Source organism: Lontra canadensis, unplaced genomic scaffold (genome assembly GCF_010015895.1).
Source record: "Lontra canadensis isolate GAN:19392208 unplaced genomic scaffold, GSC_riverotter_1.0 scaffold8, whole genome shotgun sequence".
Lineage (NCBI taxonomy): Eukaryota > Metazoa > Chordata > Mammalia > Carnivora > Mustelidae > Lontra > Lontra canadensis.
The window spans coordinates 27,478,643-27,504,571 of NW_022631002.1; the positions used below are offsets into that span (position 1 = coordinate 27,478,643).

At 43.6% G+C, this 25,929-nt stretch overlaps 1 protein-coding gene across 1 annotated transcript in view; it reads left to right on the top strand.

Moving 5' to 3' along the window:
* The first annotated feature begins 10,280 nt into the window (after positions 1–10,280).
* The window catches only part of CES5A (carboxylesterase 5A), an 88,380-nt gene continuing 72,731 nt past the window's right edge, over positions 10,281–25,929 (top strand). The window contains exon 1 of the mRNA XM_032854445.1: positions 10,281–10,301. The gene's annotated coding sequence lies outside the window, so the exon portion shown is untranslated. The remainder of the gene's footprint in view (positions 10,302–25,929) is intronic.

The window sequence follows — 25,929 nt, forward strand, 5'->3', positions numbered from 1 at the left end:
AGAACATTTGAGATGGAAGGCCAGACTGCAACTATATATCAGGCCCTTATTGTAAAGTTTTTCCAGCGAGATAAACACGACACCAGGCAAAGTGGGTGCAAGGCCAGATTTATTAAAGGCATCTCCGGCGAAGTTTCAGGGCTCAGGAGAAGGGGAGCCAGGAAAGTTGCGCCGGGAAGAGGTGGGCACCCTCGGGCGAGGTTCCGCGACTCTGGAAAGCAGAGTGGCGGAAGTCGCGCCCAAGGCAGGGAGAAGGGGGCTTTTAAGGGGCCTCGAGGGGAGTTCAGGGGTCTCTTGGCAAGTTTCCCTTATTTGGATATTTTGCCTGCTCGTTGGGGTCCCATTGGTCCACTGGAGCCCGGGGCGGGGGTCTCAGATTCCCGCTTGTCAGGGTCCCATTGGTCCACGGGAGCCCGGGGCGGGGGCGGGCGGGGTTCAGATTCCTGCTTGGGTGTTTGTTCTCCTGTCCGAGCTCAGGTTTTGTGGGGGGAACTTTCGCCATCTTAAGTAGCCGTTTCTTTCTGCCAGCCCAACACTTATGACTTCAAACAAGAAATAGATCAAGGCAGTCTAATAAAGAAAGACCACAGAAAATCATCTACAACTGCAATGTCACCTTGATGTTTGAAGAGGGACTCTGATCAAAAGCTTTGAGTCTGGGTGAATCAGGAAATAACTTTCCTCTTGTCAGCAATTGCCATCAGCTATTGGTTTAAACAATGAGATTTGAATCTCCAGTCCCTGTATGTCTAGCTGTGCTGACTTGATAGATAGATGAATGAATCTTAGCGGGTCCTGTAACTTACTGGCACAAGAAAGCTTCCCAGAGGACTGGCAGTAAAGGGAGAATGTAATCTGACAGCCTGAAGGCATCAGTGATCCCTGGACCAGAGTCACCTTGGAATTCTCTGGTCTCCAGGACAACCGAGTCATAAATCCTGGGCATCTCAGAGCTGGAAGGGGCTTAAAGATCATCTGCCAACTCCCTGTCCTGATGCTTGAAATACTGAAAAACATCTCGGAGTAGTTATCCATTGCAGTGAGAAAAACATATCCCTTGTCAAGGCTACATATATCATGTTTAGATAACTCTGTGCTATGGAATGAATGTTTGTGTCCCTCTAAAATTCGTAGCAAAACCCTAATCTCCTGTGTGGTATTTGGAGATGGGGCCTTTGAAGATAATAAGGTTTAAATGAGGTTATGAGGGTGGGGCCCTCAGGATGGGATTAGTACCTATGGAAGAAGAGACAGGAGAGATCTTGCTCCCTCTCCTCTGGCTTCACCATATGAGGATACAAGAAGAAAATGGCCACCTGCAAACCAGGAAGTGGCTCTCACCAGACGCCAGATCTATCAGCACCTTGATCTCGGGCCCCCCAGCTTCCAGAACTGTGAAAAATAAATGTTTTTTGTCTAATCCCCTCAGTCTCAGTAATTTGTTATAGCAGCCCAAATGGACAAAGATACCCGAGTTGTCAAGCAGTTTTCTCTCCTACCAAGCTGATCTCTTTCTTTCTTACTCTCATTCGCTCATTCTCTTCACGTTTTTGAAGGCTTAGAACTGGAGTCAGCAAACCTTTTCTGTAAGGGTCTAATAATAAATATTCTAGGCTTTGTGGGCCATTTGGTCTCTGTCACCCTGCCATTGGAGCAAGTGAAAGCAGTCATCAACAATACGTAAATGAGAGGGCATGGCTGTGTTCCAATAAAACTCTATTTAGAGACACAGACATTTGAATTTCATTAGATTTTTACCTTGCAGAAAGTATTACTCTTCTTTTGATTTTTCCCCCGACTATTTAAGAACGTGAAAAGTGTTCTTATCTTGTGGGCTCTACAGAAACAGGTGGGGGCTGATTTTTTTCTGCCGGCTATATAGTTTGCTGGCTCCTAGCAAAGCTTCCTCCTCATCCTCAAGACAATCTTTCTTTCTTTCTTTCTTTCTTTCTTCCCATTTGTTTGAGAGAGAGAGTATGAAAGAGAATAGATAGCACAAGTAGGCAGAGCGGCAGGCAGAGGGAGAGGGAGAAGCTGGCTCCTCACTTAGCAGGGAACCTGATACGGGGCTTGATCCCACAACCCTGAGATCATGAACTGAACTGAAGGCAGATGCTTAACCAACTGAGCCACCCAGAAGCCCAAAACAGTCTTTCAATTATGAATCATTTCTACTCCATCCTGGATACTCACCAAACAAGTATTGAGCACTTACTATGGACTAGGGAGCAAGTTTGCATCAGCTGCTGGGGATATGAATTTGATAATGGCATGGTCCCCACCCCAAGGAGACTAGGCAGAGGCACTTTCTAATTTGACCTTCAAATTAGCCCTTTGTGGCACATATTGCTATCATACAGAAGGGGAAATCAAGGCCAGAAAGGATAAATAATTCGCCTAAGGTCTAAGAAGTGACATAGCCTGGATTGGGAACCCAAGCCATCGGGTTCAGCGTCTGGCCTGCGGTGCCATCCCTGTGTGGAAACCTAGACAATAAGCTACGTTTTATACATCTCTTCTGGAACCGGCACTTTGTTGCTCATGTCTCACTTAATCCAAACAATGTCCTAGGAGATGAGCATCAGAATTCACATTCTACGGATGAGACTCCCACCAGGCAGTGACTTGCCCATGCAGAGCCTTGAGCATTCCCCACATCCTGTCTGGCTCGCTGTTCTTAGCCCCAGACCAAGGGATAACGAGAGAGGGGGCTCAGAACTGCCCTCACAGCATGTGTAGTCGGAACAGAAGGCAGATTTACCCAACCTGCCATTTACTTTTGACACTTCGGACCCCTTGTTAAGGTGTAGAAGACAAAGTGTGCTCATTTCCATGACTTTGTTCTATGCAGAGACTGGAAAAAAAACTGGGGGCTGGTGCCTGATGGGTACATGCTGGGATTCAAAAAGGAGGAGGAGGCATTCTAAAAGGGGTATGGACTCTTGCTACTTAAAGTGGTATCCCCACACTCAGCAGCATGGACACTGTCCTGGTGCACTGTCATCTGAAGGGCCATCCCCTGCGATGTGACTGTCATTCCCGGGCATTCTGCTCTTCCTTGGAGGCCACTTCCCCTGCTTTTCCTTGGAAGCCCCGTGCCCACCCGTATCTCAGCAAGTGCAGGGAGCTCACACCAGACTGGCAGACGCCTGGGTTCCTTGCGGCTTTCTCCCTCACTTGCCCTGTGGCTTGGGGCAAGTTCTAAACCTTCTCTGGACCTTAGCTTGTTTCTCTTCTGGAAAATGCCCACATCAGTTGTTTTCCATCCTGACTGGACTCTGTTATCATCTGGGGAGTTTTAAAATAATTCTGATGTCCAGGGCCTACAGCCAGAAGTTCTGATTTCACAGGTACTGGGTGAGGCCCAGGAAAGGGAGCTATTTCAACTTTCTAGGCCACACACACACACACACACACACACACGAACACACACAGACTTCCCAGGCTATTATAGTGTATAGCCAGTGTTTACGAACCGAGATGGCAGATCCCTGCTTCTCAAACATCGGGATGCGTGAGCATTACCTGGGTGCTCCCTGAGAATTCAGATGCCCAGGCCCACCCAGTGCTTCGGAGTCAGAATTTCCCAGTGTGGGGGGCCGCACAGATGGGCATGAGTACGTTTAACCAGCTTCCAAGGTGATGCTGACACACAACAAAGCCTGAGAACTGCCAGAATCAACGGCCTCGGAGGTCTCTTTCAGCTCTGACTCCGAGGTCCCCGACTCAGTGATTCTGGGCTTCCTTCCTGAGCTGGCATTGAGGCGTCATCAGCTTGTAAGCAAAGCTCCAGTGCCCCCTGAGAATGCGGCCAGCTGGCAACCGTGCAGAAAAGCGATAAACACATTTGGATTCTCTTTATCAGCCGTGCCATGAACATGATGTACGGAAGGACGGGGTCTCTGTGTCAAGGCCATCTGAGGCCTTGGGTTAGGACCAAGGGCAGGCCCGGGCCCTGCTCTCTTTGCTTGCTCCTTGCTTTGGCCCCCGAGGTGGGTACAAGTTCCAGGCTGCTACTTATGCCTACATGCCAGCTGCAAATCCACTTGAAAGAGAAAGATGAGCCTGAGAGCTGATGCGAATTTTCCCACCCTACTTTGTCTTTCTGCGTCAACCCCCTTGGTAGGCTAGATAAATACCTTGACTTCCAGGAGGATCCAGGCCTGGAGTAAGGAACCCAGAGCCAGGCTTCAGACAGGCTCTGCGGCTGGGCTCTGACCTTGCCCTGGCTCGCGGAGGCCATCCTGGAGTCTCCATTCCTCTCTGCAGCATGTGGCGATTTAATGGCAGTGAAATTTATTGTGGGTAATGGAGTGTCAAGCTCCTTATTGCTAATGGATGATTTCAAATGTGGAGAAGGATTTATTAAATAAGTCAAGCATACGCCTCCAAGAGACGATTACTATGAGTGAAAACAATTATATAGTTAAACAAGGAGGAAAGAAATTTTAAATATGTCTTTAAAGTTCTCTAAATCAGTTTAAATGCATGATTTTAGAAGGTGGGGGATCAGTTTCAGGAAATTACTCATCAGGTTTTTTTTTTTTTTTCCTTTTTTTAATTCCACAGGAACCAATTGCCCTATTTGGCTGCCATTTAAAGAGGTTACTGATTGGTGTTTGGAGAAAGGGGGGAAAAAAAAGCTAAGGGGGTGGGACCTAGTTTGGTAGTTTCCTGGAGTTGCCAGGTTTCAATCTCCTCGACGTGTAAGTGGGTTTACCCTGGAATGAAGGGAAGTCAGGGAGCCAGTAGGAACTGTCATGCAAAGAGAAAGGTCGGGGATGTCTTTCTGTTACTAGACAATGGTGCCGAGCCTTAGAGCTGGAAGAACTTTGGAGGACCTTGGTCAGTTTCACTGTGCAGATGGAGAAGCTGAGGCCCAGAGAGGGACAGTGACTTGGCAAAGATCACACAGCTCATAGATTGCAAGGCTAAAAGGCAGAGTCCCCCATTGGTCTGTCTGTGTGATGGGATCATAAGTCTGACCTCACAGGGCTATCTGGAAGGAGACAAGGAAGCAGGAGGGAAAGTGCTGTGGGAACCTGGCACTTTGTTTAGTACATGGAAGGGGCTACTCTGGGGAAGAGATTGGCTGAGAACCTCTGTGGTGGTTCATTTTGGTGAAGGGACCACTCTTCAGCCATTCCAGACATTCTACAGCCAGGACCACAGCTGGCTGAGGTCCCTGGGCTCGTCTCTCCCACTGAGCTGAGGAGAAGCACAGGCAGCCACAGCCCCCTGACATTTTCTTCGAGATGGTGACAGCTGGTGGGACTTTTGACGAAAGGCATAAAGAGCAAGCAGGCAAAAAAAGTCACTGTGTTAAAAAGTGGTTTAAAAATGTGCAACGCCATCTGTTTGACCACGGTGATTTTTTGGGGTGTGTGTGCGGGGACAGAAACCTTCCCCTCTCCCACTGCAGGGTCTTTCCACGGTCAGGGCTCAAGACAAGAAACTTGATCAAGTCGGCAAGGTTTGTTTTCCGTGCTCCCTTCTTTTTGCTCCCTTCTGTGCCTAGTGCAGGTCCTCAATCCTGCTTCCTGAAAAGACATTTTCTCAATTTCCCCGGTTGCTAACAAAGTCCGCCCTTTGCCAAAGCCCTAATCATGGGAATCAAAAGGCAGGTTTCTGGTTTTGGCCTTTTGCTATGTGAGTCCGGTTCTGGTGTAGAGAAATGGGATTTTAAAAGACAGGCACTTAAGCTCTTCTCTACCTCGAAATACTGCAATCTTTTTATTTACTCGGGTTTTCCTTCATGTCCTAAAGTTTTATACTTTTCTCTTGCTGGTATTTCTTATCAAGTTTGTCTGAAGGATTTTTCAGGTTGCTCTTCTCCTTTTGTGAATAGGGTTATAAAATGTATATTCTAGGGCACCTGGGTCGCTCCATGGTTTAAAGCCTCTGCCTTTGGCTCAGGTCATGATCCCAGGGTCCTGGGATCGAGCCCTGCATCAGGCTCTCTGCTCAGCAGGGAACCTGCTTCCTCCTCTCTCTCTGCCCGCCTCTCTGCCTACTTGTAATCTCTTGTCTGTCAAATAAATAAATAAAATCTTTAAAAAAATGTATATTCTAGTTCGTTACTGTTGTGTAATATGAAAGTTATTAATTTTGTGCATGGATTTTTGTATCTGTCACCTGGATGAATTTGTATTTGATTATAATTGCCCTTTGGTTTCTGTGTATTTTCTAGGTAAATGGTTATATGGACGGCAAATAGTTTCATCTCTCTCTGTTCAATTTGATTCCTTCTCTTGTCTTTCTCCATGGGCAAGCCCTCAATATGGTATTGAAAAGTAGCAGAAGTCATAGGCATCCTTGCTTTGATCCTGACTATAATGGGATTGTTTCTGGTAATTTACCATTAACTATGATGTGTGCTCTGGGTCTATAGTAGAACGCATTACCTAGTTGGTATTTTTTTTTTTTTTTATCAGAAATGGGTACTGAATTTTATTAAATTTTAACATCATTGAGATGATCTGTTGAGAGGATTTTAGTCAAGTCAGAAACATAGATGGTGTTCAGATGTTGAACCATTCTTATATTTCTGTTCACAATGAGGTACTGGTTTTGATTTCTAATATTTTGCTTAGGATTTTTGCTCATAAATGATATTGGCCTATGTTTTTTTTTTCCTTTTGTCTCTGTTTTCCCTGTCCGGTTTTGGAACTGGGTTATGTTAGCCACATAAATGAGTTGGGTAGTTTCTATCGTCAATGCCCTAGAGTGTGTATTGCGTGCAATTCTGGGTTTCCTGAATGTTTGGTAGAACATTCAAGACGGTAAACTTTCTTACTTTGTGCATCTTAGCAGGGTAGAGCTTGAATGACTATTTCAGTTTCTCTGATGATTATTTTTCTTTCATGATTTTTTTTGAGCCAATTATTGTGATTTATTGTTCCCCCCAGAAAACTATCCAATCCATCTAGATGTTCAAATGCTTTGGTATAAAATTCTTTTTACTTTAGAATATGTGTTGTCTATTCTATCTCATTTCTCATTCCTAACACTGTATTTTTCTGTCCCTCTTCCTCATCCCACCCCTGGTCTCTCAGTCTTGCCACAGGTTATTCTAGTTTACTGGTCTTTTTAAAGAACCAACTTTTAGTTTTATTAATTGACACTATTAGTTTATTTCCTAGTTTATTAATTTTTGCACTTTGTCTTCCCTGAAGTTTCATTGTTTTTATTTATTTATTTTTTTAATCTTGAAAAGCTTACTTTGCTTTTACTGTTTTTTCTCTTTTCTGAGAACTTCAAGACTAAATTTTCCTGAGTTAGGTGTGTGCCTCAGGTTTTTGATATATGGACTCTCCTTGTCATTAATTTCTAAAAGGTAATATTAATTTTTCTTTTAACCTAAGAATTATTTAAAAGATGTTAAACACTTCCAGATGGGTAGGACTTTTTGGCCATTTTATTTGTTATTGATTTTGAATTTTATTGTATTTGGGCCTAGAAGTAACTGGTTGGAGTCCTTTGTTATGAGAATTTGTTGAGATTTCTTTTAGGGCCTAATACATAATTTATTACAAATTTATACAAATACGTAAGTTATTTTTTTAATGTTTCATGTGTGACCGAAAATAATGAGCTTTTATTAACATCTTTATCTATTAAATCACATTTTAAAATTATAGTATATATGCTATTCATATCCTTTCTCTTTGTACTTAAAGATACTTTGTATTTTGTACTCTCTTTGTACAGCTACTTAATCTGGTGGTTTCTGTGTCCAACTCTTTTTTTTTTTTTTTTAAGATTTTATTTATTTGACAGAGAGAAATCACAAGTAGGCAGAGAGGCAGGCAGAGAGAGAGAGAGGGAGAAGCAGGCTCCCCACTGAGCAGGGAGCCTGACACGGGGCTCCATCCCAGGACCCTGAGACCATGACCTGAGCCTAAGGCAGAGGCTTAACCCACTGAGCCACCCAGTTGCCCCGGATATGTCTTTTCTATAGAACTTATAGTTTATCTATGTGAAATGTCTCTTACCCCAGTCCCTTTCATTGTGCTTTGCCTTGATTTTTATTGTGTTTGATATTATTACTACTCTGCCCACATTTTTTTATTAGTATTTGCATGGCATAGCTATTTCCATTCTCTTATTTTTAACCTCCACTTATCATTTTGCTTTTGTGTATGTTAGGAGAAGCATATACTGGGCTTTTATTTTTTAAGCCTAATTTAAGAGCTTCTTTTATCCAATAAGGATTTAAACTACCTATATTTATTGATATTACTGATATAATTGGACCTACTCCTGTCATTTAAAAAAAAAAACTTATAAATTCACATTTTTTTCTCCTTTATCTCTCCTGGTATTGTGTCGGGGGGGCGGGCACGGAGTTTATTGAATGACTTTTTGTTTTATTTTCCTACTTTAATGGTTTGAAGCTGCTCATTTTATTTCTGTATTTCCAATCAGTTGTAATAGATCAGTGCATTTTTAAGAGACATACTGAGTCTGGAAATCAATCATTACCTAGATCCTGCCAGTGAAAAATAGTAAAACCTTTTACTTTTTTCACTACTTGATTTCTCCTATTATTTCTTTTCTTCTTCCCAACACTTAACCATGTTGATATGATTTGGGATTTTAGGTACAAAATATTAAAGATTTTGTTTAAATATAATTATGTATTTCAGTTAGTAAAGTCTTAATTTCTTTAGGTTTTTTTTTTGTTTTTTTTTGTTTTGTTTTGTTTTTCTTAACATTACTTCTTATAGCCCACATTTTTCTCTTTGATTCCTTTCTTCATTTTATTTGGTTCTATCCTGACTAGAGATTCTTTTTGACATGTTTGACAATATCTTTGGTTTCCTCTTTTACTTCAAAGATAGTTTTACTGGGCATCAAATACATTCTAGATTAAAAATAAATTACTTTAGATATCTGAGATTATTATTGTTCTGTTGCCTGTTGTCTTCAATGGTTCTAGTAGGCATTTTTTTTAAATTTTTTTTTAATTTTATTTTTTATAAACATATAATATATTTTTTTCCCCAGGGGTACAGGTCTGTGAATCGCCAGGTTTACACACTTCACAGCACTCACCATAGTCCAGTAGGCATTTTGATGATACTTGAGTCTCATTTCTTTGCAAGGAAGTCAGTTCTTTCCGTATGGAGGCATTTTCTCTTTGTAAAATTTTCCATATGATACCTAAATGTAGATCTTTTAAAATTTAACTTGCTCAGCATTTGATGGACATTTTAAATCTGGAGATTTTCATGTTTCTTTCAGGAGTTATTCTCCCACGTCTTACTTGAGCGTTTCTTTTCCATTCTCACTATTCCCTCTTTCTAGGCTCCTATCAGATGATTTTGTCACTGTTTGATTCATTCTCCATTTCCCTTAACTTTGTGCCTCTCTTTCATATCTGTTGCTTTCTGTGCTTTTCTCTTGGGGGAAGTCCTTGGTTCAATCTCCTACTTTACTAATTTGCTCTTTAGTTATATCTCTTCTGATTCTCAACCTACATACTGAAGCTGTTACTTTGCAAATTGTCATTTCCAAACCTCTAGTTGATTATCTTGTATGTATGTAATACTCCCCACGTGAAAATACTACCTAGACTTTTCTAAAGGCTTTTTTATTTCTTCTGTTGATTCTTCCCATGGGCTTTAGTTCTTCAGGTTAAATTTAATTCCTCAGATGGTTAGATTTGGTACTTTTCTTTTGTCATGTTGATTTTTGACCAATCACCCTATCAATCATCCTTGGACCCTCCTGCGACTTCCATGCCCAGAGCTGCTTTCTCCAACTCGTTTGCAGCACTTCTTTCCTCTGTGCAACTGGGATGTGCTTTTCTTCTTCAATCTTCCCTCTCTGTCCTACTCTTTTCAGGGATTTTTGATAATTTTTGGTCTGTTGGGAATACCTCTTCTTTTGTTCCAACATTGATATGGATTTTTATTATTCTTTCTTATTATATTATTATATATTATTTATTTATATTTTATTTATATTTTTGTCTTCTGCTGTTATTATTTCTTTACTGTTTTTTGTAGGAGCCTGGGGTAGGAAGGAGAACATAGAGATTCTGTGTAGTTTACAACTGTTACCTGATCTCCTGAGCTTTTTATTTTATTTATTTATTTATTTATTTATTTATTTATTTATTTAATGTAGGCTCCACACCCCACATGGAGCCCGATGTGGGCCTTGTTCCCCGAGATCAAGACCCGAGCTAAGATCAAGAGTCGGACGCTTAATGGACTGAGCCATCCAGGCACCCCTCTCCTGAGCTTTTTATGTGTTGAAGGCTGATGTTTTAAATCAAGACTCCAAAGGTGAAGGTGAGTTGTGCAACTCGGTTTAACCAGGACTGGGTCTGCCCTCTGGATCTAGCTAACAACTGCTCTGACAAGGTCAGGGTCCACCCTGGTGTTCTTCCATTGGGGATTCCCTCTGTGGTCCATTGTTAGGATGTTTTCCTGCCTCACCTCTGGCTGGAAAACCTGTGAAGTCGGACAAGGTTTTCATTTGCTGGCCAGCCGTGAATAAGGAGTGTGGGGGAAGGACTGGACTTGAAGACGCTAGCCGTCCTTATGTCTGGCATGAGGGAATATGGTGAATGTTGTAATGCACCACCCAGTTTCCCCTTCCAGAATAAAAAACCTGTTTCTCTCGCTGATGGCCAGGTCTCTGGAAGACAGAGGTCAACTATCAGCCCTTTAGGGAATGTCTCAGATAAAGAAAGTGACTTTGCCTCATGTCACATGTTTCCATGAGAAGCTGGTGACCCTGTTGCCCAGCCTTCTTGTCCCAACTCAGGTGGTTCTGAAGGATCATCTCATTTTTAGGACTCTCCACGTTTAACACTCATACTGCATCACAGCTTGGTGTCCCCCTGTGCCCAGTCTGCCTCCTTCCCTTCATCCCATGGGTGTTGATCTTAGTGACACTCTAATAAACCTACTGCATGCTAAACTGCACATCAGAGTCTGCTTCCTGGGGATTCTAACCTAGGACCAAGAATTTACTGGAAATGACTACATCTATCAGAGAAAGCAGATGTTTGGCTACAGAAACACTTTAACCTGCCCTGGGCTTAGGTAGATGAGTTGTGTCAGGAAAAACACAGGCAATCAGAAAGCAAGGAAGCAGCTGTTTCAGAAGCTGCCTGATTTACCCTCCAGACCTGTTCCTTCTACAACTTGCACCAATGCAGAAAATGGTGATTCCATCTTTCCAGGTGCTCAAGATGAAAACCTTGGGTTCTTTTCTGATTTTGATCTCTACCGCCACATGCACGGCCATCAGGGAAATCTCTCAGCTTTACCACATCTGATCCCAAATTTGACTCTTCCTTCCTACCTGGGATGCCAGGTACTACTTTGGAGTACTGCAATTGCCTCCCAATGTGACTCTAGTTTCTGTCCTTTGCAGTTCTCCACACAACAGCCAAAGGGGCAGAGGAAGAGGGAGAGGCAGACTCCCCACTGAGCTGGAAGCCAGATGTGGAGCTCCATCCCAGGACCCTGAGATCATGACCTGAGCCAAAGGCAGATGCTTAACCACTGAGCCACCCAGGTACCTCCCTCTCCAAAGAGATCTTTCAAACCAAAAAAGTCCAACCATGTGTTTCTTTAACTCAAAGCCCTCCAGTGCTTTCTGTTTCATTTGAATCAAAACCTAAGTCCTTCCATTGTGCCTGTCAGTGTTCACCTGAAAAACAGAATCAGTAGGATCCAGATAGATCCACATATGGATAAAAAGAGGAGATTGATTATAGGATTTGGCTCATGTGGTTATAGAAGCTGACAGTCCACAATCTGCCATGTGCAAGCTGGAGACCCAGGAAAGCCCAGAGTATGATTAATCCAGGGCTGAAGGCCTGAAGTCAGGGGACCACTGGTGTTAAGTCCCAAAGGCCTGAGAACAAGGAGCTCCGATGTTCCAGGAGCTTCACCGTCTGAGAGCAAGAGAAGATGACCATCCCAGCTCAAGAAGAGAGAGAGGAAATTCACCCTTACTTCACCATGTTGTTCTGTTTGGGCCCTCCATGGATTGGATGGTGCCCACCCCCGCTGGGGATGGCAGGTCTTTTTTACTTAGTCCACTGAATCAAGTGCTAATCTCTTCCAGAAACACCTTCACAGACATGCTCAGAAATACTGTTTTGCCAGCTATCTGTGTATTCCTTAGCCCTGTCAAATTGACTCACACAAAACTCATCGTCACAGCCCTCAAGACCTTTCATGATCTGGCCATACCGCCACACTGTCTTGCTGTTTTCAGCCATACTTCCTCTGCTTGCTCTGCTCCATGCCAAGCCTGTCCCTGACTCAGGGCCTTTGCACTTGCAGTTCCCTCTGCTAGAAAGACCCAGATATTTTTTTTTTTTTCCCACGGCTCCTTGCTTACTTCTTTCACTTCCTCGATTGTCTTAGCCCATTCAGGCAGCTCTAGCAGAATACTGCAGACTGGGTAGCTTATAAGCAACAGAAACTTACTTGTCATGTTTGTGGAGGCTGGAAGTCTGAGATCAGGGTGCCAGCCTGGTCAGGTGAGGGCCCTCTTCCAGGTCGTAGACTTGTCTTCCTTCCCTGGCAGAAGGGTGAGGGAGCTCTGTGGGGCCTCCAAGTACTTCCAAAGGCCACACCTCCTAATACCATCATTTCGAGGTTAGGGTTTTAACATATGAATTTAGTGGTGGGGGGAAGGTGGGGTGCACAGAAATAATCAGACCAGAGCACTGATCAAATGTCATCTTCTCTGTGGGACCTCCCTTGGCCATCAGTATACAGCCTCAATTTATCCTAACCATCCCCCTGTCCTGCTTGTTTTTCTCATAGCATTTATTGCCATGGGATTAATTCACTGGTTTACTTATTTACCATCTATCCATTCCCTCAGTAGAATGGAAGCTTCATGAGAGGTGTTTGTTCACTTCTTTATCCCCGACACCTACGGCAGTGCTTGGCACAGAGTGCTTGTCAAATAAAGGAAATCTTAATTACCTGGCTCTTTGGAGATGTCTCAGGTGGGAAAACCGCGGAAGCACAAATCGAACTCCTTGTTCTGCTGCTTACTTGCCTCATGACTTTCCATAAGCCTCATTTCCTCTCTGAAAGATGAGGGGGTGGGATAAGAGGGTCATCCAGAGTCCCTTCCTGGGCTGATCTTTTTTAAAGCTGCGATTTGTTCAAAGAAAACAACCAGCTGTGGCAGAGAAGAGGTCAGGCTCCTCTCGTGTGGTTTTTCTCACTTGCTGATGGGGAGACGGAGCATTGAGAAGGTTGGGGTCCAGGCAATGGTATGTACTGTGTAGTTGGGAGATAGTTGTTTGATGTTTTATTTGTTCCTGATTTACGTTTTCTCCTTCCCTACCTTCCCCGCCTCCCCACGGAGATATTACTGCAGCCATGTTTCTGTTGCTTGAATGAGTTCAACATGAAGCCTGGCTCTGGCTTCTGCAGGATCCTTCTCTGTGTCATCCTACCTGAGGGAGCTCCAGGGTACTTGACTCCTGTTTTTTTCTATTTAACCTTCCTGCCTTCCTCCCCCACCCCACATGTATTCTGTGACTTGTTTTGGCTTCATGTTGGGCATGAAGCCCTATGTCCTTGCCTTTTGCTCTGGCCAACGGGATGCGAACAGATGTGGCACCATCAGTGGCTTGTAAGAAGCTTGGGCTATGACCTGTCTTTCTGAGCTTCTTCTGTCAACATTAGAGAAATATGCCCTGGCTAGCTTAGTGATCCAGGAAACATTGAGGGATACCTAGAGCAGACCTGAGCTAAACCCAAGGCTGAGACCAAAGTCAGCTGAGCTGAGATCAGCTGAGGGAGGTCAGCAGAGTTGCCCCAGCCAACCCACACATGCATGAATGAGCGTGAATTATTGTTGTAAATCACTGAGTGGTGAGGTGCTTTGTTACATAGCATTATTATGACAATAGCTGACTGATACCAGTCTTAAAAAAAAACCAGCCCAGGGTACTCACTTCCAAAAAACTTTCCCTCAACCCAGACTTGGCCAACAGTAAGAATTTCAGGTTTGTTTAAAGTCAGTGGGGTCCCTGGTTTGTGGGGACTGAGAGAGGAACTATAGCCAAAAGAGGGCAATGGAGGCAGCCAATATTGCTCAGTTGTACCATTTGGTGACTCTGCAAACAGGAAGAGCAAGGATGGAAAGGGTTTATAGGAGAAGCCAGTATGATGAGTCTAGTATTAGCTTTGTGCCTTGGGGCTTCTTTCCCATTCCTTCCACAGGGCCTGCCTCCAGGTCACAGGGCTAGTAACCTGCCTGCGGTCTGAAAGGTAGTTTGACCTAGCTCTCCTGGGTATTTCAAATTGGGGCAGCAGGGCACTGCTCTTCTGGCAGTGGAAACTATGCCTTCCAAAGGGACACTGTGGACATTTAGAATCAAGTCTTTTCAAAATATCCAATTTGCATATTAGTAGAATCAATTGGAGACGCTGCTTTTCTTTTTCTTCTTACCAAATGAAAAGATGAGTTTTAAAGAGACTCAACAGCAACTACGTTTCTAGTGCTTAAGTGAATTCCAAATGCTACTGTAAATTTCATTTATTATTTATACAGCTTCAGCTCCCTTGAGAAGCCGAGTGCCTTACAGGAAGGAAGAAGAGATCAAATCCATGTGGAGTGGGGCGGGAGTTAGGGGTTCGGACTGTAGGGCACCGGGACAGGGTCTGTGGTGTTGATGGAGGTGTCTCTAGGGAGGCCGATTGGAAGCTGGGTTGAAGAGCAATGGGATCAAGGTGAACAGAACTGGGAGAACCTCTAAGATCATTTGGGCCTAGGATGTTTTGCTAACTTTTCTGGTCCTGAGAATCATGAGTCACTTGTTAAAAATACAGATGTCCAAATTCCTCCCCTGGAGATTCTATTTTAGCAGCTCAGAAGTGGGGTCCAAATATCCACACTTTTAAGAAGGACCCCAGGTGATTTTGACAACTAAGCCTTAATAGTGATCTATCAAGATACCCTCTTTCATAAATGAATCTTAATTTGAGGCTCAAGGAAGGCTCTTGCCCCAGATCCCAAAGGCCCAGTGAGTGCTAGAGTTGATCTAGGGCAAGATCTCTGAGACCTGAATAGCGTGGTTTAGGATGGCCCATTTGCAGGCATTCTGGGACTGACAGTGTGATCTGCAGTTTTGCTAGTCTTTTGATTCTCTGCCTTCTGCTGCTCATTTTCCCTCCTTAAGAGCAGCTGAAGCAGGGGTCGTGGAGCCAGAACCCCGTTCAAATCCTACCTTTACTTCTGACCGCGGTACAGCCTTGGGCACGTTGTTTAATTTCTTGGAGCCATGGGTATGGTCATTAAATGAGATAATATACATCACAGGCGCTCAGTAAATAATTATTAGTGGCTACAAAGTGCCAGAGCCCATTCCAAGCTCCATAACAACCAGCATTAACTCATTTAATAATAACTTTTTTTTATTAATCCCATTTTAAAAGTAAGGAAAGGGAAGAACACAGAATTAGAATGCCTAGCTCAAAAGCCTGCATATAGCAGGTGAGGAGCAGGGGCGCATCTGAGCTCAAGCAGTCGGCACTTGTTTTCTCCCCGGAGGGCAGGGCTCTGATCACGGCAGGGCCCCTGGTGTAAGTAGACAGAAGTGCTTGTTGAACTCAGCTGAGATTTAAAACGCAGGACAAGAAATTCACTTTGAGCCTGCTTGAGGGTGGGGCCTCAGCCAGATGGAGAAAGGGGTCCGGAAGCCTTAGGGGTGAAAGGTCTGTACTCCCAGAAGGTGGGGCAGGGGCTCCAGAACCAATTCCTGGGAGATAAAGACTGATCTCTGGCCAAATAATTAACACTGAAATGCGCAAGGAGCCAGGAAGTTTCCTTGCATTGTCTCCTGCAATAGAGAAAAATCCAGACTGAACTGGCTGCTTCCATTGGAAGTGATGTAACGAGCCGGCTTTGGCCTAGTTTTCTTAAAGCAGGCGGCCCCCTGGCTCTCCTTCTTTCTGAATCTGCAAGTGACAGCTATCGCCATCTAGTGGTGTGAGCGGCACTGCACAGGCACCGGGAAAGAAAGGTTAGCTCTAAACCCCAAGGATTTAAGATACCTCTGACTTCCCCAGAAGATAAGAACCCCGTATCTCAGTAGGGAGCTTCACCTGCTCAAAGCACATCCAGTAATCTTCACTTCATTAGGTCTTCTTAACCATCCCGGGGAGTAGACAGGGATCATTAAGTCCATTTTTTGGACAAAGCAACAAGTCCCTACGGAGAAGGGGTCTTTCTGAGGAGCTGCAAGTGGTCAGCTATAAATGGAACTAGGACAAGGACCCAGGTCTTCACAAATCCAATATCTTGGCCCAGAAGTGACACACAGAGGCTGTCAGGTTTCCTGAAATTTCTTTGGACAGGGAAACAGAAGATGATTCCTCCTGGAGGTCCCAGGTGCTTCTTTGCATGGGGCAGTGGGGAGTGGGGGACATGTGGGTCCTCTTCATCTCAATGACTTCTGAGACTTTTCTCCAGAATGAGCATCCTCAGGGGGATGTCTGGGCTGACAGTGTTCACATGGAGGTTTGGAAAAAAGATGTCTATTGCCACTCCAGCTCCTGACCCTCGTGCAGGACATCTAGATCTTATCTAGTCCAGGTCCCTTGTCTCAAAGATAGGGAAACCAAGGCACATGAGGCTGACATCACACAGAGGCAGAACTGTGGTTAAGGACTTCCTCTCCAGCTGCTCCTCCGGTTTTACATTCTCTGATGTAAGAGCTGGGACCTGGAAATCGTACCATTCCAGGAAGATAAAACCAATTAAGCCCAGAATGAAAATCAGACTCCAGTGTCTTGCGTGTCCTACCACAAAGGATGCAAAAGAAGAGAGGAGCCCCTGGACATTTACATTTGTTTTAGCGTCTGTAACATCAGCAGTTCTCAGACTTTTCACAGGAAATCACAGGCAGGACTTGAATCTGTGGAGGGGATAAATGGGGAGAAAGTTGTGGGAGAGCACCATCACCCTGCGGGCATCTCCGTGGTGCCTGAGGGTGTAGGAGAACACAGAAGGATGGCCAAGGCATGTGTAAGGAGCACTGGCTGTGGAGTCCCAAACCCTCAGCTCTAGTCCTGGCACAGGCTGTGTGCTCTTGGGAGTCCCTTTCTCACTCTGCTCCTCTCCCTGTTTCCTCATTCATAAAATAGTCCCATCCCTCTACCTCTCAGGGATGCTGAGATCAAATGCAGGGAACAGGGGGAATAGGTATGAGACTATTTCATAGAAAGTCAAGTGTGTTATTCATCAAGGGTTTCTTTTCTTTGTACTAAATTGAGGTCAAACAGAAATGCACAAGTCTTGGGGTACCTGGGTGACTCGGTTAAGTGTCTGACTCTTGGTTTGAGCTCAGGTCCTGATCTCAGGATGGTGAGATTGAGCCTCATGTTGGGCTCCATGGTCAACGGGAAAACTGCTTGACATTCCTTCTCACTCCTTCTCCCTTTCTTTCTGGTTCCCCCTCCCCCGTTCTATTCATCTCTAAAATAAAATAAATTTAAAAAAACCTTTTTTTTTTAAATAAAAGAAATGCACAACTCAAAGCGTTCAGTTCTGTGAGCTTTGATAATTGTAATCAGCTGTGAAAACATTACGCAAAACAAGACAGAAAACATTTACATCAGAAAGTTCCCTTGGGCCTGTTTCCAGACAACCTTTCCCTCAGGCAACTGCTGTTGTGATTTCTATCATCTTAGCTTAGTCGTGCCCGTTCTAGAACTTGGTATGGATGAAATCGCACAGCATGTACTCTTTTGTGCCTGGCTGCTTTTGCCCACCATAATGTTGTTGAGCTGCACCCGAGAGTTCTTTCCTTCACTGCTAAATAGTATTCTACTGTATGGACGTACCGCTGTTTATCTCTTCTCCTGTTGAAGACATTTGATTTGTTTCTGGTTTGGGGGTATGATGATTACGCCTGCAACGAAGCAGTCTTGTACGTATTTTAAGTGCATATATGTATACATTTCTGTTGAAATGGGAGTGGAATGTTGGAGCATATGATAAATGTTTATTAGAGATTTCCATGCAGATATCTAAACCCCTTCACATACCCAACAGCAGTATTACAAAGTTCCAATTAGTTCATAGACTCTGCCTGTGGTGTTACCAGACTCTAATTATAACCATTCTGATGGGCAAACATGCCTCGTTCTCAACCTAAGGGAAAAGCATGCAGTCCTTTGCTAGCAAGTGTAATGTGAGCTGTAGCTTTTTTTTTTTTTATAGATACGCTTTCTTACATTGAAGAAGATTCCTTCCATCTCAGTTTCACTAAGAGTTTTATCATGAATTGGTGTTGAATTTTGTCACATACTTTTTCTGCATGAATTAGTATAATCATGTAGAGTTTTTTTTCCCTTTAAAGTTTGAATATGGTGATGACATTGATGGATTTTCTAATATTTAACCAGCCTTGTATTTCTGCCTTGGTTATGTGTTTTATTCTTTATGTGTGTGTGTGTGTGTGTGTGTGTAAAAACCTGGATTTGGTGGCCATTACTTTGCCAAGAAGTTGTGCTTCTATGTTCATGAAAGATATTGGTCATTTTCTTTCTGTTACTATCTTTGTAAGTTCTTGGTCTCACTCAGGGTATTGTTGAATTCATAAAACGATTGAAGATATGTTCTCTTCACTTCATTTTTTTCTGGAAGAGATTGTGTAGAGTTGGTGTTAGTTCTTTATTTTGTAGAATTTGTCAGACTGAGACTACTGTGCCAGGAAACTTCTTTCTTGAAAGATTTTAAACTACAGATTCATTTTAAAAAAATCTTTATAGGACTATTTAGGTTGTCTTTTTCATCTTGGGTGATTTTTAGTTGTTTTTACTTTTCTAGGAATTGTTCAGTTTCATCTAAGTTGTGGAATTTGCATGTATTGTTGTGTTTTTAGTATTTCCTTATGATTACTGACTACAGGATCTGTAGTGATCTGTAGTGATATTTCCTCTTTCACTTTTGATAATAATTTGTGTCTTTTGTCTTTTTGTGAGTCTTGCTGCACATACGTTAGTTTTATTGATTATTTAAGGAAAGAACAACTTTTGGCTTGATTCATTTTCTCTTTTATCTTTCTGTTTTCAATTTTCTTCACTCTGCATTACCTTATTGTTTTCTTTCTTCCATTTAAAAAAAATATTTATTTTGAGAGAGAAAGAAAAATGAGCAGATGGTGGGGAAGGCAGAGGGAGAGGGAGAAGCAGGCTCCCTGTTGCTGACAGGGAGCTTGATGTGGGGCTCGATCCCAGGACCCTGGGATCATGACCTGAGCGAAAGACAGATGCCCAACTAACTGAGCCATCCAGGTGCCCCTTGTTTTCTTTCTTCTGATTGCTTTGGTTTTATTTTGTTTTTCTTTTACTAGTTTCTGTGAAAGTTTAGACTACTGATTTGAGACCTTTCTTCTTTACTAATGTAAGTACTTAATACAGTTTTTCCTTGGCTTACAATGAGGTTATGTCCCAATAAGCCCACTGTAGGTTAAAAAAAATCATAAGTCAAAATGCACTTAATACATCTAATTTACTGAACATTATAGCTTAGCCTAGCCTACCTTAAATGTGCACAGAACACTCATATTAGCCTATAGGTGGGTAAATTATCTCACACAAAGCCTATTTTATAAGAAAGTATTGAACATTTCAACTAAATGTACTAAATCTACTAAAAATGAAAAACAGAATTGTTGTATGGGTATAGAATGATTATAAGTGTATCCGTTGCTTACCCTCATGATCGTGTGGCTGGCTGAGAGCTGTGGCTCACAGGGAGTGCTGCTAGCCTGGGGAAAGATCAAAATTCAGAATCTGAAGTACAGTTTCTATTGAATGCAGATCACTTTCCCACCATCACACAGTCAAAAAATCATTAAGTCAAACCATTATAAGTTGCGGACTATCTGTATTGTGTATTTCCCTCTGAGCACTGCTTTAGATGCATCCCACATCTTTTGGCATGTTGTATTTTCATTTTCATTCAGTTCAAATATTTCCTAATTTACTTTGAGACTTCTTTTTGGACCCATGAATTGTTTAGAAGCATGGTGTTTAATATGGTAGTGTTTGAGATTTTCCTCTTCTCTTTCTCTCATTGATTTCTACCTTAATTCCATTATTGTTTGAAGATATATTTTGTATGATTTCAATTATTTTAAATTTGTTAAAGTTTATTTTTTGATTCAGGATATGGTCTCTCTTGGTGAATATTTAATGTGCACTTGAAAAGGATGCATATGTTGCTTCTTTTTGGTAAAGACAAGAAATTGGTAATGTCAGTAAGATCTAATTTGTTGTTGGTGGTGTTCAGTTCATCTGTTTTTCCTTCTCATTCCTTGAGCCAGAACCCCAGAGCCTCTCTAATGCCCCCTTCATGGTTTCAGACTATGTTGCATTCAGATCCAGGGATACCAGAGTGGGGAAAGGTATCAGTGGTATTTTGAATTCTGGTCTTATTCTCCTGTCCACCTGTTATTACTTATTTTACTGAGTCCTCAGAATGCTCCACGCATTCTGTCCAGGTTTTAAAACTTACTTTTGGGGGCTTGTGAACTACCCTTCTGCACTCTCAGTTCATCAAGTGGGAATGGGGGGCCTCATCCTCAGTTCCAAGTGTCCTATTCTGGCCAGTTAATGTTTTCTATCCTAAGGCTACAAGGATTGATTGAGGACTGGGTATGTAATTCAAATTAGACAACAAGAGTTATTTCTGAGACTTTTGTTGAAATCAGTGGGAACCAGAATCTCTTTCCACTGGAGTTCACTGCTAGGAGATAATCTTGTTAAGCTTGGGAAGAGTTTGCCTGAAAGTGAAAGAGCACATAGAGAGGGAGAGAGACAAATGCCCAATGAGCTTGCTCAGGCACCTAGATATGGCCATTCTTGAAGCTAATAGGCATCTCCACATTCTGGACTTTTAAGGTATATGAGCCAAAAAAAAATTTAAAAAGTTACCTTCTGTGCATTAATCAATATCAGTTAATGTTTCTGTCATTTAATACCAGAAGAATCTCAATGCATATCTTGTGTTTCCTTTCCAACCACTGAGGTTCCTTGTCAAGATTCTAGGGACTCATTGTCCCCTTCAGCCCTAGGGTTGCATTCCCTTCTTTGAGTGAGCAAATAGCTGATTTCATAGTTGTCCAAACGCAAATGGTTGTCCTTAGAGAATCTCAGCATGAAAACTGGCCAGAGAAGCTGGGTCCCAGCACGGAGCCAGAGAGTGTGTGTGCAAGTCTGCATCTGCTGGCAAGACTAATGTGCAAGGCAGGCTGTGCGCCAGGGTTTATTTTTAATAATCAGGAGCCCATCTTTCTTTTGCAGCGTGCTGCGGTTTCCTGTGACGAAAGGGAAAAGGTCGTTCACCCCTCCTTTTTGTCATCCCCGTGGAACCCAAATTTCTGAGCATTGGGAGATGATGACATAGCTTACTCACCCCTGAGACTCAATATTCAAGAAGGAAAAAAAAAAAAAACATGTGAGGTTGGAGAAAAGACAGCCTTTTTAAAGATGGGAAAGGAGTATTACTGGTTTCTCTGTAGTGGCTTGTTGCGCGTGTTAAGATTCATCAGACTTCCAAGCACTGGGGTAGGTAATATATTTGGCATGTTGGTGAGCCAGGCTTGGTTATCAGTACTGTGCAGCCTTAGAACCGTGGAGACCATGAGCTCGTAGCCCAAGATTTTACTGGTGGAGAGAAAGAGAACCATTGAGGGTAAAGGAGATGCTCAAAGTCACGTGGAAAATTAGTAGTGGAGTAGGCATTACATGACAGTGTAGACTCCTCCACATGTCCCAAAGCCTTCCCTTTATAGCCCACACAATGCAGACCTCATTTGCAACTTTCCCACATTTCTAGAAGTACCCCTTTTGGGGGGGCAGTTCCCAAGGTATGGATACGATGACCTGGCTTGGTTACCCCTGACCTGTCTGTCAGCTGATCTTTCTGGTGGTCCCCATGGGAATGGGATCTGTTTGGCATAGCTGAGTTTTACCAGGCAGGGCCTGAGGTATGGCAAGGCTGACCAGAAGCGTGTGACTTGCTTCGGGCAATGGAAGAGTCACTTCAGGACACATGTCACTTCAGGATGAAGGCCTTCAAGTAAACCTGACTTCCTGCTGGGTCATTCAGTTAGGGGTTACTAAGCCCCTATTCTGGGCCATGCTCTGTGCTGGGGAGGCCCTGGGAGCACTGTCTGCCTCTGCTCTCCAGGGGCTCACAGCCCAGTACCTGCTCACAGCAAGTACGGGAGCTGTTGTCACACAGGGTGATCAGGCTGGGCCAATGCTGCATCCCAGGCAAGATGGCTCAGTAAAGGGAGTGGTCATTTCTGTTGGGGGCGGGGCGGGGGAAAGGTTAGGGAAGGCATTACCAGAAAACACAGACCGTGAGCTGACTCTCGAAGGATGATTTAAATTCTTGAGGTAGGCAAGACACGTATGGGAATTCTGGCGAAAGACTAGTCTTTCCAGACTCTTGTCTCTCGTGGCATAGACCTTACTCGGCCTGTCTTGGTACTACTCGTGTATATGGCTGTCTCCCTCAGCCCACGTGCTGCTGCATTTCACATCTTTGGGCCTCCGTTTCCTCATCTGTAAAGATAATAACAGTGTTCCCTTATTAGAGCTGTTTTGAGGATTAAATTGTTCAATATGTATGAATAAGTATGAAGCATACAGGGGAGTGCCTTGTATATAGGAAGCACTCAGTAAAAGTCAAAGTACCATACTTTATAGATGATACATGCTCAAAAAACATTCTCCTTGTTATAGTGCTTCTTAACTTCAGTAACATCTCATCTAAAACAAAATCCTTATTCTGGCTGTTGGGAGCCCCTCATAGGTTCAGTCCTCAAAGGGCATGCCTCCTCTGAATGAGCTAATTCTCCGATCCCAATTGGTGTTGCTCAGCAATCAGCCAGGCCTGAGGGCATACCTACTAAAAGTCAAAGAGAGCGAGACATGAAGGAAAAACTTTCAAGCCTGCCTCTAAGACTTAGGGATCAGCTGGAGAAAGGTATAGGTGGGCCCAGCTCTAAGGAGACCCCCCCCCCCCAGAGTGACCTGGCTTTCGGTGCTTGTAGGTGCTTTCACATCCTTGCTTCAACACTGGGAAGGTGGGCATCGGGGATCTATCTGACTGGGCAAAGAGATCCCAGTGGATTCTCAAATGGATTCTCCAGCAAGCGCTCCAAACAGACGCACTAAGAACGGTAGATATTGGCCCACAGAGCTGCAAACATGTCATTGTGAATCATAAACACCAGCTTCTCTTTTCTTGTTCTTTTCCACTTATTCTCTGAGGCATGGGAAGTAGAGTAACAATTATCATGGGAAGTGGGCAGTCAGGAATGCTGCTGAGGATGAGCACGGCTCCTGGGGTCCTGGGTAGTAGACTGGAGATGGCAGAGGCTCCAGGGAGGTATGAGAGTAGAGATGTCCCTTGAGAGAATGCTGAAGTCAGGAGCTACCTGAGAACATGGGCTCTCTACTTTGGCGACCCTGAAGGACTCATCTACAGATTGGAACTTTGGCAGCAAAGGTAATTTCAGCCTTTGTGTGTTATTTCTCTGACTCAATGTTTTTATACGTTGCCTCCTGTTTATTAAATTCTATTCCTGATAACTTTTGATGAGAGTGTTGGCAGGCACGCCTGTCTCATAGTTCATATGGTCTCAGGAAGACTAAGTAGAATGTGAGCAGAACGGACGATATGCCAAAAAAGGCATTCATCATTGAAACAGACCACCAGGAGATTTCATGGACAGGTGCACTGACAGAGGAGTTACACACAGACATCTACCCAGAGAGAAACTGAGGTTGCCTCAGTTTGTTAAAAAAAAAAATGTAGAAGTCAGAGCTGGAAGAGAATGAGCTGGATGGTTCTCAACTGGGTCTGGAAGGATGGGTGGAATTAGGATACATGAAGGAGAAGAGATGGTATTCCATGATGGGAAACAGAATTCGTGAAGCAAAGTTGTCCTAAATGAAAACTTGCTGAAACTCTGGTTCGGCTCAGACATTGTGCTTGTTACTCTCTGGGATCTCATTTCATCCTTAGGCTCAAGCTGTGGAACACATTCCTAAGTCTGGCCTGTGGATCAATCTTGTGCCAATACGTAATTACCAAATGTTTATTGAACACCTACCGTGGATGGGAGTTTTCTTCACCCCACCTGGTGTCACATTTCATATATTTATTTACTTAATCAACAGTCCTTTCCTTAATGTGCACTAAATGGTTGGAATGCATCAGAATACAAAGTAGTCATCCCTGTCCTCTTGAAGTTTACATTTTAGTTGGGGGAAGCAGAACAATAAACAATAGATACAACCAATAAGTTGACTGGATAACATGTTAGATGACAAATGCCATAAAAATGTTGAGGGTAATGAAGGATTAAACCTACTGGGGGAGGGTTACAATTTTAACCAGGGCAGTCAGTGAGGCCTTACTATGAAGGTAAAATTTGAGCAGAGAGGAGGAGGAGGTGAAGGAGGGAGCCATGCAGGTGTCTGGGGGACCACAGACCAGGCTGGACAATGTGCAAAGGTCCTGAGGTGAGAACATGTCTGGTTCCTTTGAGGAATGATAAGGAGACTGGTGTGGCTGGCCAGGAGTATGTGAGAAGGACTGTAGGAGGAGGTCAGGCCAAGTGAGGAGGAAGGCGAGGTCAGAGTATGTTGGGCTTTGTAGGCTATGTAAGGAATGTGGCTTTAATTCTGAGACAGGAGACAGCAGAAGAATGACTTAGTCTGCTTTAAGCTCTAGCAGAATCAGTCTGGCCACCGTGTTGTCGTGGTTCAGGTGAGAGATGGTGGGGGCTTGGACCAGAGTAGCAGCAGTGAAGGTGAGAGATGTGATCAGATTCTGGATATGTCATCTGTCCATCCATCCATCCATCCATCCATCTATCTCTCTACCTATCTATCAACAGCTATATTGCAATATAATATACCATATAATTCACCCACTTAAAGTATACAATTCAAGAAAGAAGCAAAGGTTTTTGAGCTGGCAACCAGAAACATGGACTTGCCAACTAAGATGGAGGAAGAAACAGGTGCATGGGAGGGGAAGAGCAGTGTTGTTTTGGATGTGATAACTCTACATCACATGCCAAGGCCGGAAACCTGGGATTTATCCCTGACTCTTGCCATTGCTTCCCCACCCCAACCTCCAGCCTCTGCACCTGACCCATCAAGTCAGATCACTTCTGTTTCTGAAAAGAAATCCACTTCTGGAGTCCGTGGAGATGGCTCATGCCCTCCCCTGCATTTCCCATTTTGCAGATAGAGTCATGTGACTGGTTCTGGCCAATGAATTGTAAGCAGAGGTGACACAGGGCACTCCCTGGCCAAGGCAGTAAAGAACCAGTGTGCCTCCTTTGACTGTCTCTTTCCCTGACATGGTACCTTAGGGACCATGTGTTCCAGATGGCAGAGCTCCAGCGTGAGGGCTGCCCAACCCACACTGGACTTTTATGTGGGCAAGAAATAAACTATACATGTTTTGAGTGTTAATTAACCACTGAGACTTCAGGTCTTTTCCTAATGCAATTTTACTTCTCTATTTCTCTCTGAGCACCCATCATCATTACCGCATTTAGTGGAATAGCCATCTAATTAGTGTCCCTGCTTCTACCCTTGCATGCCCAAGTTCACTTCTCACATAGCAGTTGGAGAGATTGAAAGTTAGAGCTCTTTGGGGGTGCCTGAGTGACTCAGTCAGTTAAGGTCCAACTCTTGATTTCAGCTCAGATCAAAATCAGGGTCCTGAGGTCAAGCCCCATGTTGGGCTCCAGGCTCAGCATGGAGCCTGCTGAAGATTCTCTCTCTCCATCTCCTTCTGCCTCTCCCCCTCCCCCCACCCCTGCATGTGTGTGCACGCTCTCTATCTCTCAAATAAATAAATAAATTGTTTTTAAAAAATGGTCAG